Source organism: Melospiza georgiana, chromosome 27 (genome assembly GCF_028018845.1).
Source record: "Melospiza georgiana isolate bMelGeo1 chromosome 27, bMelGeo1.pri, whole genome shotgun sequence".
Lineage (NCBI taxonomy): Eukaryota > Metazoa > Chordata > Aves > Passeriformes > Passerellidae > Melospiza > Melospiza georgiana.
The window spans coordinates 1,267,548-1,281,721 of NC_080456.1; the positions used below are offsets into that span (position 1 = coordinate 1,267,548).

At 47.0% G+C, this 14,174-nt stretch overlaps 1 protein-coding gene across 3 annotated transcripts in view; it reads left to right on the forward strand.

Moving 5' to 3' along the window:
- The first annotated feature begins 4,163 nt into the window (after window positions 1-4,163).
- PKNOX2 (PBX/knotted 1 homeobox 2) overlaps window positions 4,164-14,174 on the forward strand; it is a 107,576-nt gene continuing 97,565 nt past the window's right edge. For 2 of the 3 annotated variants that reach the window (XM_058041162.1, XM_058041161.1), the window contains exon 1: window positions 4,164-4,221. The gene's annotated coding sequence lies outside the window, so the exon portion shown is untranslated. The remainder of the gene's footprint in view (window positions 4,222-14,174) is intronic. The other variant, XM_058041163.1, reaches the window with a different exon arrangement.

Below are 14,174 nucleotides of genomic sequence, written 5' to 3' on the forward strand. Positions count from 1 at the left end.
CCTTAAATATCTCCTAAAAAATTCCAAAATTTCAATGGGTGATTTGCTTTGCCCATCATGGCCAGATCCAAGGGTGGTGCCTGAGCCAGAGGGATGAAGGGCTGGTGGGTACCACTGGGACAGTTTGGAGAAACACTCAGCCTAAAATAATCCTAAATTGTGTTTAGGGATTTCTCTGCAGCATCTTTTAACTCCTGAGGGGTTGGACACCCTCCCTGTAATTCGGAAGGGACATTGTCCCACTCCAACCTGCTCCAATTTCCTTCAGGCTGAGCCAAGTGCTTAAGCCAGGCTCAGCCTCAAGGAAATGTCCTAAACCCCTGCCTTGTTTTGAACATCCATTTTTGAATAATTTACTCAGTTTTTTGCTCTTTTGCATCTTGCAGAGAATCCCATCACAGTTTTTCTTAGAGAAATCCGACACGAGCAATAATGCAATCTTGGAAAGAGAATTGAATTATTTATGGAGGAGCGGTGAAATGATGGAGACTAAACCTCTATATTTTATGTAATTTGTTTTCTCCTGAAGCCTGTTATGTAAAAATGTAAATATTGCTGGTTATGTGTGTCGCTGCTCTTGCCAAATGTTTAATATTTCATCAAACCTGCTCCCAGTGCTCGTCTCTTTTGGAAAGGACCCGTCCATGTCCTCTGGAATAAGTTCCAGTGAGTTTGTGGCAATTATAGATTTACAACACTGCAAAAAATTCTCCCTGAGGTGCCCATGCTCCAACCTGGGGCATGGAAATAGCATAACCCCCAGAATTTGGGGGAATTTTAGGGGAAGGGGTTTAATTTCAGGGAGGTTTTCCAGCAATCTGGGTTGAGATTGGGATAGGAAAAGGTGTCTGAAGGAGGTTTTCCTGCTTTTGGGGTCTGGACATCCCTTCCAGGGTGGGAAGAAATGAGCTGGTAGCCAAACTCTTCTCAGTAGGGATGCAGCCCTGGAGATCTGGAGGCTCAGGGTTTATGAGATGAGACCTGACCAAAAAAAATCACTCAGCAATGACCTGTTGCAGCAGAAAAATGCCTTTTTTCTCCTTTTTTTCTCTTTTTTTTTTTTTTTTCCTCCTGGGGAAAAGAACTACGAGATCGAGTGTGAGAGAATTTTAATTTATCGCCAAAAAAATTCCAACAAGCTCCCACGGCTGGGTGATGAAGTGGCCAATCCAAATGGGAAATGTATTTTTTTAACCAGGCATAATAATTGATGATAATTAACCTCTGGAAAAAACTCTCGAGGGAAGGAGCAGCTTTTTGCCTTTGTGAAGGAAAAATCTGGGCCTGGATACTTTCCCTGGAGTTTTAAAGTGAGATTCCAAAACCAGTGGAGGAATTGCTTTGGCAATTGGGGAAGAAAAATGAGAGATGCCCAAGGAGTGAATGTGGGATATTCAAGGATCAAATATGGGATGTTTAAGGACAAAATTTGGGACGTTAATGTGGGATATTCAAGGATCAGATGTGGGATATTCAAGGATCAGATGTGGGATGTTCAGTGATCAAATATGGGATGTTTAAGGGCCAAATCTGGGACATTCAAGGATCAAATGTGGGATATTCAAGGATTAGATGTGAGACTTTCAAGGATCAAATGTGGGACATTCAAGCATCACAAGTGGGAAATTCAAGGATCAAATGTGGAAATTCAAGGATCAAATGTGGGAAATTCAAGGACCAAAAGTGGGATATTCGGGGATCAGATGTGGGATGTTCAAGGACCAAAAGTGGGATATTCAAAGATCAAATGTGGAAATTCAAGGATCAGATGTGGGAAATTCAAGAACCAAATTTGGGACATTCAAGGATCGAAGGTGGGAAATTCAAGGATCAGATGTGGGAAATTAAAGGATCAAATGTGGGATATTCAAGGATCTGTTGTGGGAAATTCAAGGATCAGATGTGGGAAATTCAAGGATCAAATATGGGATGTTCCAGGACCAAATTTGGGACATTCAAGGATCAAATATGGGCTGTTCAAAGATCAAATGTGGGATGTTCTAGGATCAAATGTGGGATCCTTGAGGAATGAATTTGGGACGTTTGAGGAATGAATGTGAGGAGCTCGTTGCTGCTGGCTCCAGAAGAAATATCCCTGCACCACGAGAACCCTAAAAATTTGAGCTCTTGGATATTTTTGGCAATGATGTAGCTTAAAATGCGCCCCACATGTGCCTGCTCTTTTACATCCCTGTTTTCCAAGATGAGACGTGAGGAAGATGAGACGCCAAGTGTGGATGATCCAGTGGTCCTTTGATATCACAGTGATGGCTTTTCCATCTGCCTCCCCTCCTCTCTTCCTTTCCACTTCTCCAGCTTCTGCAAAACCCAAAATATTTTCTGTCTGGCATCCCCAGCTGGTTGAAACAACCGGCGACAGCTTTATGGCTCCTCATCTTTGCTCGCTTCTGTGGAATAGTAATAAGGGAGGGGAAAAACGTCCTGCTGGCTGATTTACAAGGCAAGAAATTCCTATAAATCATTCCAACATCTCCCAAGGACTGGGGGGATGCTCTGAGTTCCTGCTGGTTTTCTCAGTGATGCAATGCAGTGATTTTTTTTTTTTTTTTTATTTCTTTTTGGAGGGGAGTGGGTGAGATTCATCCCAACCAGGCACTGCATCTCTCTGTGATTTTATTGATGGATTCCAAGTGGGAGCCATCTATTTTCCCTTGCTCTTCATTGGCCAACCCAAAGGACATCAGTGTGTGTTTAGAGCCTGCTCCCAAGCAGGAAGTACAGACAGTGCAGCAAATATTTTCTGGATGGATTTATTTTTGGGATAAACTAGAAGGAGGGATTCAGGGATGTTGATTATTTTCAAGAGGTCATTTGTTCTGGAAAACTGTAGAAAAAAATTAAATTGTTTTGGGTTCCTGGCCTTAAATTTAATTTGTTTGTCCACCCTTCAACTTGTATCTCTGACCCCATGGCCATCTCTTACACACCATTTAGTGCCCCTGGCTGGCATCCCCCTGTAAGTCTTTGGAGCCAGTTTAATTTATTTCTTATCCCATTAACCTATTCCAAAGGAATTCTGGGGCTCTTTTGAGTGACTCTGACCCCCCACCTGAAATCTTTAGGAAATGGGCAGAAATTCAGCAGTTCTCGTTAAATCCGTTCTTGATGGCGTTTTTCATTAGGGAAGAGGATGGAAAATTGGGAGAAAAAAAAAACGATGGCCAGACTGGTCCAGAAAAATCTGTCCCCGTGGCTTTTGCAATAAAATGTGGGAAAATTTGGCTGTGGGATCCAGTGCTCCCAATGATTCCAGGGAAACCTCATCTTCAGGTCTTTGGGAGAGAGATGGGCAGCTGATGTCTCATGCAGACAAAAATTTGAGTTGAGAACGCTCAGATAGGAGCCCCCCCCAAATTAACAGCAATTAACAGATATTTCCAAAATAAGAGTGTTTTGCCTGGGGGATAACCCAGGAGGGGTTTGGGGCGGGATTTCACTGGGTATCCTCAATGTCAAAGTTGTGCTGGGGGGTGGACGGGTTTGGTACCCCCATGGGGGGACTCCGGGGTTGGGAGTTGGGGTCACCAAGGCCACCAAGGCTGGCTCTGAATCTGGGGTGGCAAAAGCATTCTGGGGGAAGGAGCGTGGAGATATGGAAGGGAGGAGGTGCTGTGGAGGGGCAATATGTGATGGGGGGCAATATGTGATGGGGGGCAATATGTGCTAGGGGGAAATATGTGTTAGGGGGCAATATGTATATGTTAGGGGTCAATGTGTGTGGGGGGGCAATATGTGTTAGGGGCAATGTGTGTTGGGGGATATAAAATGTGTTGGGGCAATAAGTGGGGGGGTGCGGGGCAGTATATTTGGGGATGCTGCTGGGGAGGCAGGTGTGTTGCCCGGGATCAGGCAGAGGGCAGCAGGGGCAGGGCTGGCCGAGGGAGGCTCCGAGCGCTGTCCCGGGTGCACTCGGGCTGTTCGGGGGCTCTGGGATCGGGGGGCGGCTCCGTTTGGGGCGGGGGGCGCCGCAGCGCCGGCCGGCAGGGGGCGCTAAGGGGAGCGCGGAGGGGGCGTGGTCGGGGGCGTGGCCAAGCGACGGGGAGGGCTCGTAGGGGGCGTGGCTCGGCGTGGGGGGCGTGTCGCTGCGGGCGGTGGGCGGGGCCTGTCGGCGGCGGCGCGGCGGGGCCGGGCGGGCGGGCGGGCGGCGAGCGGCGGCCGCGCTGTCAGGCCGGTGTCGGTGTGATGAAGATTGGCGGGCAGGTAGGGCTGTCACTCACGGCGGGGCCGCCGCGCGGGGGCGGGCGGAGCCGCGGAGCCCGGCGGACAAAGCGGCGCGGGCGGCGGGGCACGTGCGGCGGCGGCGGCGGCGGGGACACCCCCCACCCCCCATCCCCTCCGGTGTGGGAAGTAACTTGCCGTTCCCGCCGCCTCCCCGGCCGTGCGGGGCCGGGGCAGCGCGGCTGTCCGTGCCCGGTGTCCGGTTCCCCCTGCGGGCTGCCCTCCGGCCGTGCCGCTGCGGTTCCCCGCCGTGCCCCCCTCGGCCGGGCGCGGTGCTTTTGGGGGCACGCAGCGATCGGGGCGGGCTGCACTCCCCGCTCCCCATCCCCCGGCCGGCTGCGGCCCTCCAGGGGAGTCCGGTGCCTGCGGGTCGCGCACCCCCAGCCCGAAGGCTGCAGCCCCCCCATACAAGTTGCAGCCGCCGCTCGCAGAGCCGGGAGGCTGGCGGGGCTTCTCGGGGGGCCGTGCCCCATGGCCGTTGCAGCCTCCTCCCGCCTGCCGTGCTTGTAGCGGGGCTGCGACCCCCGGCCGGCTGCAGACCCCCCTCCCCTCCCCTTTCAGCGCCCCCGCGGGGGTCGCAGCCCCAGCCGTGAGCGGGGCCGGCCGCGGAGCTTCGAGCGCGGGGAGCGCTCCCGGCGGGGCTGCCCCGGCCCTGGGGCCGCTCGCTGAGCCCTCCCCGGGGGCTGCAGCCCCCCGGCCCCTTGCGAACCTCCTCCCCACAGCCCTCTCCCGGGGATGCCAGCTCCCCTCAGCTGCTCACGGCTCCTCGGGGAGGGCTGGAGCCCCCCTAGCTGACCACGACCGCCGTGGAGGGCTGGAGCTCCCTTAGCTGGTCACGGCTCCCGGGAGGGCTGGAGCTCCCTTAGCTGGTCACGGCTCCCGGGAGGGCTGGAGCCCCCCATAGCTGGTCACGACCCCCGGGAGGGCTGGAGCCCCCCATAGCTGGTCACGACCCCCGGGAGGGCTGGAGCCCCCCATAGCTGGTCACGACTCCCGGGAGGGCTGGAGCCCCCCTAGCTGACCACGACCCCCGTGGAGGGCTGGAGCTCCCTTAGCTGGTCACGGCTCCCGGGAGGGCTGGAGCCCCCCATAGCTGGTCACGACCCCCGGGAGGGCTGGAGCCCCCCATAGCTGGTCACGACCCCCGGGAGGGCTGGAGCCCCCCATAGCTGGTCACGACCCCCGGGAGGGCTGGAGCCCCCCATAGCTGGTCACGACCCCCGGGAGGGCTGGAGCCCCCCAGCTGGTCACGATCCCCGGGAGGGCTGGAGCCCCCCAGCTGGTCACGGAGCCCTCTCAGAGGGCTGGAGCCCCCCAACTGGTCACGGAGCCCTCTCAGAGGGCTGGAGCCCCCCAACTGGTCACGGCTTCCCCGGGGATGCCAGCCCCCCTCGGCTGGCCACGGCTCCCCCTCAGAGGGCTGGAGCCCCCTCAGCTGGCCCCGGGGATGCCAGCCTCCCTCAGCTGGTCACGGCCCCCGGGAGCGCTGGAGCCCCCGGCCCGGGGCGTTCTGTGCCCGGGAAGTTGCCCCGATCAGGGAGCCTGGGGGCCTGCAGCGGGCGGTGCTGGGGGCGTTTCGTTTATCTGCAGCATCCCGGCCGTGCAGAGCGCCCGGTGAGCTCGGGGTGCCCCCCGGGGCAGCGCCGGGCCGGGGCACAGCGGTGCCGCCCCGCAGGGCCTCCCTGAGGCGGGCTCGCCGCCAGTGCCCGAGCGTGGCCCTGGCAGCAATGCCGCATCCCGCCGGCTCTCCCGGGACAACCCCCCGTGCTCCCCGACATCCCCCGGTGCCGCCTTCTCCTGGCGCACCCCAATTCCCCCAGGGCTCCTCCTTCCTTCCCCCTGGAACCCTCCGCGGGACCCCTTGGCAGCTCCCCCCATCCCGCAGCGTTGGATGAATACTCCAGAAATCCCTTTTAGTGGCTCTGCAGCAATGCAGGGAGGGCTTCTACATCATAATAACCATAATAATAATAATAATTGTGATTTGAAATTTATCCTGCAATTTTTTTGTTGCATTTCCGTCTGCGGGAGGGTGGCTCCGCCGGTGGCATTGTGCAAACTCAGGGAAGTTTTGCCGAGCTTTTTGGGGTGTCCCTCCTCTTCATCCCAGCCCTCGCCAGGTGTCCAAGCTCAACTTGGGCTCGGGCTCTTTGTTTGGGCTCTTCCCGGTTTTTCTCGCTCCCAAGGATCTTTTTTCCCACTATCTCGCCGCCCACCGGGTAACGGGAAACCCTAAACCCGGCAGGATATTTTCAAACTCCCAGCCGGGGAGATTAGATGGAGGAAAGGGGGGGGGATGGATTATTTTTGGCTGGGATGCGGGACAGCTGTCTGCCGGGGAGAAGCAGAAAATAGAAGAGGAAATGGCTTAATTTGGCTTTTTTCAACTTATTTTGCTTTTAAATCCTGGAAGGTTTCGGGGTTGGAGTGGGGAAAAGCAGAGTGTGGCTCAGAGGACGTGGATTTGATGAAACTTTTGGGCATCGTACCTCCAAAACTGCTGACTCGGTGTGGTTGGCATCATCCCCTTGTGGAAAAGTTGGGGAAAAAACCACCCCAAAACCTTTGGGGTTTGATATTTGGGGGGCTCTTTCCAACCTCATGTGGATGGGGAGAGGGGTTTGTATGAATGGATTGGATTTTGGGAGATTTGGGTGAAAAAGCAGCAGCTTGTTTTGGGTTTAAGCTATATGGAGCAGACAGATGATGGGATCAGGATTCCCCCTTATTTTTTTTTCCCCTCCTCCCTCCTGTTTCATTTAACTCCCTGCACTGAGATTCCTTCGTTAGGAGCAAAAGTTAATTGCTTGAGGCTAATTACAGGAGAGGTTAATAGGGGAGCTGGCAGTGTCAGGAAGGGAAGGAGATGCTCTGTTCCTTAGCATCCCAAAATTGGCCTTTTTAAGGCATTTTGGAGCCCTTGCCCCTCAAAGCCAGCCCATAAACCTCTTCACTTTAACCTGAGATCTTGATAATATTAGATATTTATTTATAAATAACATGAAACACTCCCTGATATCATGGGCTGAGGGAAAAAACGAGGGAGGAAAGTGATGCTGAGTTTATCCACTGGAACATATTCCATTTTCCCTCCATCGTTTTTGGGAGGGGGGAAAATAAAGGAAATATCATTTTTTATGGAAATTTCCCTTACTTTTAGGAAATTTCTTTTTTTTTTTTTTTTTTTTTAAAGTTATGCCTTTTTAAGGCAAAATTTGTTGGTTTGTTTTTTTTTTTTTTTAAGGGAAAAGTGGTTTTTTTAAGGAAGTCACCGTTTTTTTTTTTTTTAAGGAAATCTCATATTTTCCTTAAGTTTTTTTTTTTCTTTAAGGAAATCTCATCTTTTTATCTTTTTTCCTTAAGTTTTTTTTTTCTTTTTTAAAAGGAAATCTCCTCTTTTGGATTTTAAGTGCATGAAGTTGTGTTGGGAGAAGAGTGTTTTCCCCCTCTGGCACATCAGGAATAACTCTTGTTCCAACTCAGGGATAAATACAAGACCCTCATGGGGCTGCTTTGGATTTTGGCTCTTCCAGGGAACTTCTGAATTTTTGTATTTTTTCCAAGTTGATGAATATCACCTATAAATTTCTGAGTGATAACAGGGTTTTTGTGGGAGGATAAAACTTAAATATTGGCTTGGTCCTGCTGGGAAGAGCATCCTTCATCCATCCATCCATCCTCATCCTCAGGGGTGCAGGACTGCACCTCTGGGTACCATCATCATCCTGGTCGGGTTTGTGGGATGGATTCTTGGGATATTTCCTGAAATCATGGAGAAAATGACCCTGGGGTGCTGGGACAGCCCAGTTTGGTGTGATTTTCTGGGAGCTGCTGTGGCTTTGGAGGAATCAGTGAGATGAGGAAAGGGGATGGGATGGCATGGGATGGGATGGGATGGGTGCAAGGAGCACAGCCCACACTTCCCAAAGCCAGGAGGAAACTTTGGCCACTCTGAGGGATAAACTAAGGGAGATTTGGCATCTGCAGCCCTGGTGGAAAACCAGATCAAGCATCAGGATCATTGTTTTAGGCTGATACATCCTGTCCCCTCTTGTTCCCCGTCCTCACCTCACTGCAGCAAGTGGAAATCCGATTTTTTGGGGTGCTAGTGGGATCATTTACTGGACCCAGCCAATTCCCAGTTCCATTTAACACCCCGTGCACTGTCACATACTTGATTCCCAAACAATTTTTGCCCCCCACCAAAGAGGGTGTTAACAAATGCCCTCTAATTAGCCCCAAAATAAATTAATTCCCAGCGTCATTAGCCAGATCATTAAGATGCCGGCTCCACAGAAGAATCGGGAAGGGTGGGAATTAATCCTCAATTAAATTTAAACTCGGCTTTATCTCAGCCTTGACAGGACTGGGGGGTGCTGCAGGTGATGCCCGTGGGCAGACCCTGATGCCAGGGGGATGAGGCTGCCCTTGCCCAGCTGTGCTTTGCAGCTGGATAAATAAGAGGGGAATTTGGCCTCGGTGCTTCCCAACCGCTTGATTGTATTTTATTTTTTTGGCTTTTCCTCCCCCAAGGAGGAGCACAAACCCTGGGTACTCCCAGCTCTGGTTATTTGGTGTTTGTGAAATAGTTGAGTTGCAAAAAACCTTGAAATCCACCACTAAACAACTTCCCAAAGCACCATGTCCACAATTTTAAAGAATTGTTATTTACTTATTATTTTATTTTAATTTCATTTTAATTTATCTCCATTGGGTCCAGCTGTGAAATCCACCACTAAACCACTTCCCAAAGCACCATATCCACAATTTTAAAGAATTGTTATTTACTTATTATTATTTTATTTTAATTTAATTTTAATTCCATCTTTTTTGATTTCTTTTTATTATTTCATCTTATTTAATTTCTTTTGTTTTGTTTTCTTTTTATAAGTTCATCTTATTTAATTTTTTGGTTTGTGTTCTTTTGATTTTAGATTAACTGGTTTAGTTAATAAGCACTTAGTGAGCTCTGGGTGCTTATTATTGTTTTATTCTGTTATTCCTTTATTTTATTATTGTTATATTTTATTATTGTTTTATTCTGTTATTCCTTTATTTTGTTATTGTTTTATTTTATTATTGTTTTATTTTATTATTGTTTTATTCTGTTATTGTTTTATTTTTATTATTGTTTTATTTTATTATTGTTTTATTTTATTATTGTTTTATTATTGTTTTGTTTTATTATTGTTTTATTTTATCTTATGGTTTTGTTTCATTATTGTTTTGTTATGGTTTATTATTGTTCGTCATTGTTTATTATTGTTTATATTATTCATTATTGGTTTATTCTTTATTATTGTTTATTATTGTTTTTACCACTCTGTTTTTGTTATTGTTTTATTTTTGATCTTAAGTTTTTTTTTTAACTTTTATTTCATTTTTTCTGCTTTATCACTATTTGATTTTTTACCTTGACTTTCATTTTCCAGGCCACGTTTCCCTCACCTTTTCAGCATCCCGTCCCATACAAAATAAAACCCCAAATATCCAGCCACAAACCCTCAGCTTTAGGTTTGCACCCCAAAATTCACATTCTTTTGGTGCAGGTGGAGTAGAGAGAGAGTGAAACCCAACTTGTTTCTAGGGAAAAAAAAATTAAAATTCCCCCCTGATGTTCAATCCGGAGCTTTTGGCTTTACAAGGTGTTACAAAAACGATGAGAAATGTTATTACTGAACGCAGAGTTTTTGGCCAGGTTTTCCCTTCCCTGCCTGTGCTGGCTGCCTGGAGCCCTGCCAGAAACCTCAGAAAGCCAATTAAAAATAATCCCAATTTTGGCCCAGCCTTGGGAAGCTTCTCTTTTATTCCTTGCCCCGTTCCGTGTTTGTTTGAGGATGGGTTTGGAGGGAGCAGGAGCCTCCCCAGGCCCCTGAGCTGGAAATTTTTCCATCTCAGAAAAAGCTGATTTTGTTCTCCTTTTTCCCATTTTCCCCTCCTTTCCCTCCTTCCTCTCCCCCTTTTCCCCCCCTTTTCCCTTTTTCCCCCCTTTTCCACTTTTTCTCCCCTTTTCCACTTTTTCTCCTTTATTTTTTTGACAATTTTCCTTTGTCTTCTTTTTTCCCGTCTTTTCTTTTTTTCCCCTTTCCTCTTTGTCACCATTTCCCCTTTTGTTTTCTCTTTCTTTTTTCCTTCTTTTAAAATATTTTCCTTTCTCTTGTTTTATTTTTCTTGTTTCCTTTTCCCTTCTTTTATTTTTCCCTTGATTGTCCTAATTTTCCCTCTTTACCTTTTACCTTGCCTTCTTTACCTTAACCCTAAACCTTTTAAAAATCTTTTCCCCTTTTTGCTTTGTTTTCTTTTCTTTTTTTTTTTCCCTTTTTTTCCTCCTAAAAAAAGTGGAATATTTAATGTTTTTTGTCCCTTTTCCCCTCTGTCTTTCTCACTCCTATTTTTTCCATTTTCTGCCCTTTTAAATGTTCTTTTTTTGGCTTTTCCTCTTTCCCTTTTTCTTCTTCTTCATTTTTTTTAACTTCTAGTTTTTCCTTTACTATTTTGCCATTTTTCCTTCTTGTTTCCTCCTTTTCCCCCCCTTAATTTTGGCAGCCCAGCCCTGTCCAAGCAGCACACCCAACATTTTCCATCCCACACTCTCTGATACCCCCCTCAACACCACCAGCAAGGCAAAACTTGGCCAAATAATGAAAAAAAAAATTCCAATATTGAATTTTAGCAGATTCCTTTCCATCACCAGATCAGCAGGATTTTTATGGGAGCCTCTCCCATCTCCATCACTCCCAGGTACATGGAGGGCACTTTATGGCTTTATAAACCCTTCAAATATTTATTTTTTTTAAACATTATTTGTGTGTTTAAAAGTTGGAGAATTGCAATTACCAGCTCCTGGATGCCTGGGTGAATTCCCACGGTGCTGCTGGATGTAAACCACTTCAGACATTTTTAATGCTCCTGAGCAATAAATTTAAAAGGGAATTTATTGTTCCAAGCTGCTAATTTCTCCATCCCAGTGCTGCCTGTTGCCGAGCTGGGAGCCTGGATGGGGATTGTGATGCTATCCCAGAAAAAAAAGTCCTTTCCCTGCTTGATTTTCCACTTTTCCCTTGTTTGATTTTCCTCCTTTTCCTGCTTGATTTTCCTCCTTTTCCCTGCTTCATTTTCCTTCTTTTCCTGCTTCATTTTCCTTCTTTTCCTGCTTGATTTTTCTCCTTTTCCTGCTTGATTTTTCTGCATTTCCTGCTTGATTTTCCTCCTTTTCCCTTCTTGATTTCCTCCTTTCCCCTGCTTGCTTTTCCTCCTTTCCCTGCTTGATTTCCTTGCTTGCTTTTCCTTCTTTTCCCTGCTTGATTTTCCTGCATTTCCTGCTTGATTTTTTTCTTTTCCCTGCTTGATTTTCCTCCTTTTCCTTGTTTGATTTTTCTCCTTTTCCCTGCTTGATTTCCCTGCTTCATTTTCCTCCTTTTCCAGCCTGATTTTCCTCCTTTTCCTACTTGATTTTCTTCCTTTTCCCTGCTTAATTTTCCTCCTTTTCCTGCTTGATTTTCCCTGTTTGATTTTCCTTCTTTTCCCTGCTTGATTTTTCTCCCTCTCCAGGTCTTGTATTTTACTATCCCCTTCATCAGCTCATAATAAATAATTATAAATAATTATAAATAATTATAAATAATTGGCTCAGACTTGGTGGGTGGAGATCTCTCCTCCAGACCATCCTGAATCCCATGCCCCCATCCCACCTCTCATCCAATTCAGATAAAATTATTCAAAAAACCCTCCAAAAATCTGAATTCTGAGGAGCTGAACTTTGCTGGAGGAGTTAAAAACAACAACAAAAAAAAAGAAATAAAAAAGAAATAAATTCTTATTATTTTTGATCTCAATCCCAAGAAAATCCCATTTCTATAAAATGCCTGCAAAGGTCTTTTAATGCATTTATGGGCAGAAATTGGTTTCTTTATATCCTGCTGCCAGATCCAAGGTCTTGTAACTCCTGCAATTAATTAATTGCTTTAAAACAAAAAAATAATGAAGTGGGTAAAGACCAAACTTAACTATCATAAAAAATCAACCATAAAAAATAAATAGTAATCCATACTCAATAACCAATAAAAAGTAAATAGTAAATAATGAAAGATAATAACGAATTAAATACTAAATGCTATAAAAGAGGTGTTTTCCTGTTTTCTAAAAAAAATCTAAATCTAAAAATCGGCATTTTTAGATTTAGATTTTTAGATTTAGATTTTTTTTTAGATCCCTCTCCAACTTCACGGATGCTGGTGCCAGTTTTGGCAGTGCCAGGGCAATTTTCATAGCTGCAGTTTGAGTGATGCCCCTTCAGCTTTAGGAATTATGTTGCAGCTTCAGGGATGCTCCTCTGCCTTCAGTGACGCTGATCTAATTCTAAATTTTAGAGAAATTTTAGAATTTTAAATTTTAGTGAAATTTTAGAGATCCCGCTTCAATCTTAGGGGTCCAGGTGCATTTTTAAGGATGCTGCTGCAATTTTAAGGACGCTGGTGTGAGTTTGGTGATGCTGGTCCAACTTTGGGGGTCCTGCTGCATTTTTAGGGATGCTGCTGCAGTTTTAGCATTGCTGGTGGGAGTTTAGGGGTGCTGGTCCAACTTTAGGTGTATTGGTGCATTTTTAGGGCTGCTGCTGCAATTTCAGTGATGCTGCTACAATTTTAGTGATGCTGCTGGTGCAGTTTCAGAGATTCTGGTGCATTTTTAGGGGTGCCAGGTGCATTTTTAGGGATACTGATGCAGTTTCAGGGATCCTGGTGTGAGTTCAGTGGTTCATTTTTAGGGGATGCTCGTTCATTTTAGGGGTTCAGATGCATTTTTAGGGATCCTGGTGCATTTTTAGGGATCTCTGTGCAGTTTTAGGGATCCTGGTGTGAGTTTAGTGATGCTCGTCCAATTTCAGGGATGCTGCTGCATTTTTAGGGATCTTCCTGCAGTTTTAGGAATGCTGGTGTGAGTTTAGGGATGCTGGTGCAGTTTCAGGGATCCTGGTGTGAGTTCAGTGGTTCATTTTTAGGGGATGCTCATTCATTTTAGGGGCTTCAGGTGCATTTTTAGGGATGCTGGTCCAAACTGAGGGGTATTGGTGCCGTTTGAGGGATCCTGGTGTGAGTTTAGTGATGCTGGTCCAACTTTAGGGGTGCTGCTGCAATTTGAGGGATGCTGCTGCATTTTTAGGGATCTTCGTGCAGTTTTAGGAATGCTGGTGTGAGTTTAGGGCTGCTGCTGCAATTTTAGTGATGCTGCTGCAATTTTAGGGCTGCTGGTGCAGTTTCAGGGATTCTGGTGCATTTTTAGGGGTGCAGGTGCATTTTTAGGGATACTGATGCACTTTTAGGGACGCTGCTGCAATTTTAGGGATTCTGGTGCATTTTTAGGGATCCTGGTGTGAGTTCAGTGGTTCATTTTTAGGGGATGCTCGTTCATTTTAGGGCTTCAGGTGCATTTTTAGGGATCCTGTTGACTTTTTAAATAATGCTGGTCCAAATTGAGGGGTATTGGTGCCATTTTAGGGATCCTGGTGTGAGTTTAGTGATGCTGGTCCAACTTTAGGGGTGCTGCTGCAATTTCAGTGATGCTGCTGCAGTTTTAGGGCTGCTGGTGTGACTTTTGTGATGCTGGTCCAACTTTAGGGGCACCGATGCAGTTTTAGGGGTTCTGGTGAGTTTTTAGTGATGCTGCTGCAGTTTTAGGGATCCTTACCCATTTTTAAGTGTCTCTCATCCAACTTTAGCAATGCTGCTCCAATTTTTGTGGGTGCTTATCCCAGTTTGAGTCTGCTGGTGCAGTCCCAGGGATTCTGATGCATTTTTACCAACATTTGTCCATTTTTAGTGATGCTCCTGCAGCTCCTGGCTGCGACTCCCCCCAGACCAGGAGCCCCCATGAGTTTATTCCCCATTCCCACTCTTTTCCCCCTTCAACCCCACTGTCTCAACCATCGCTTTTTATCA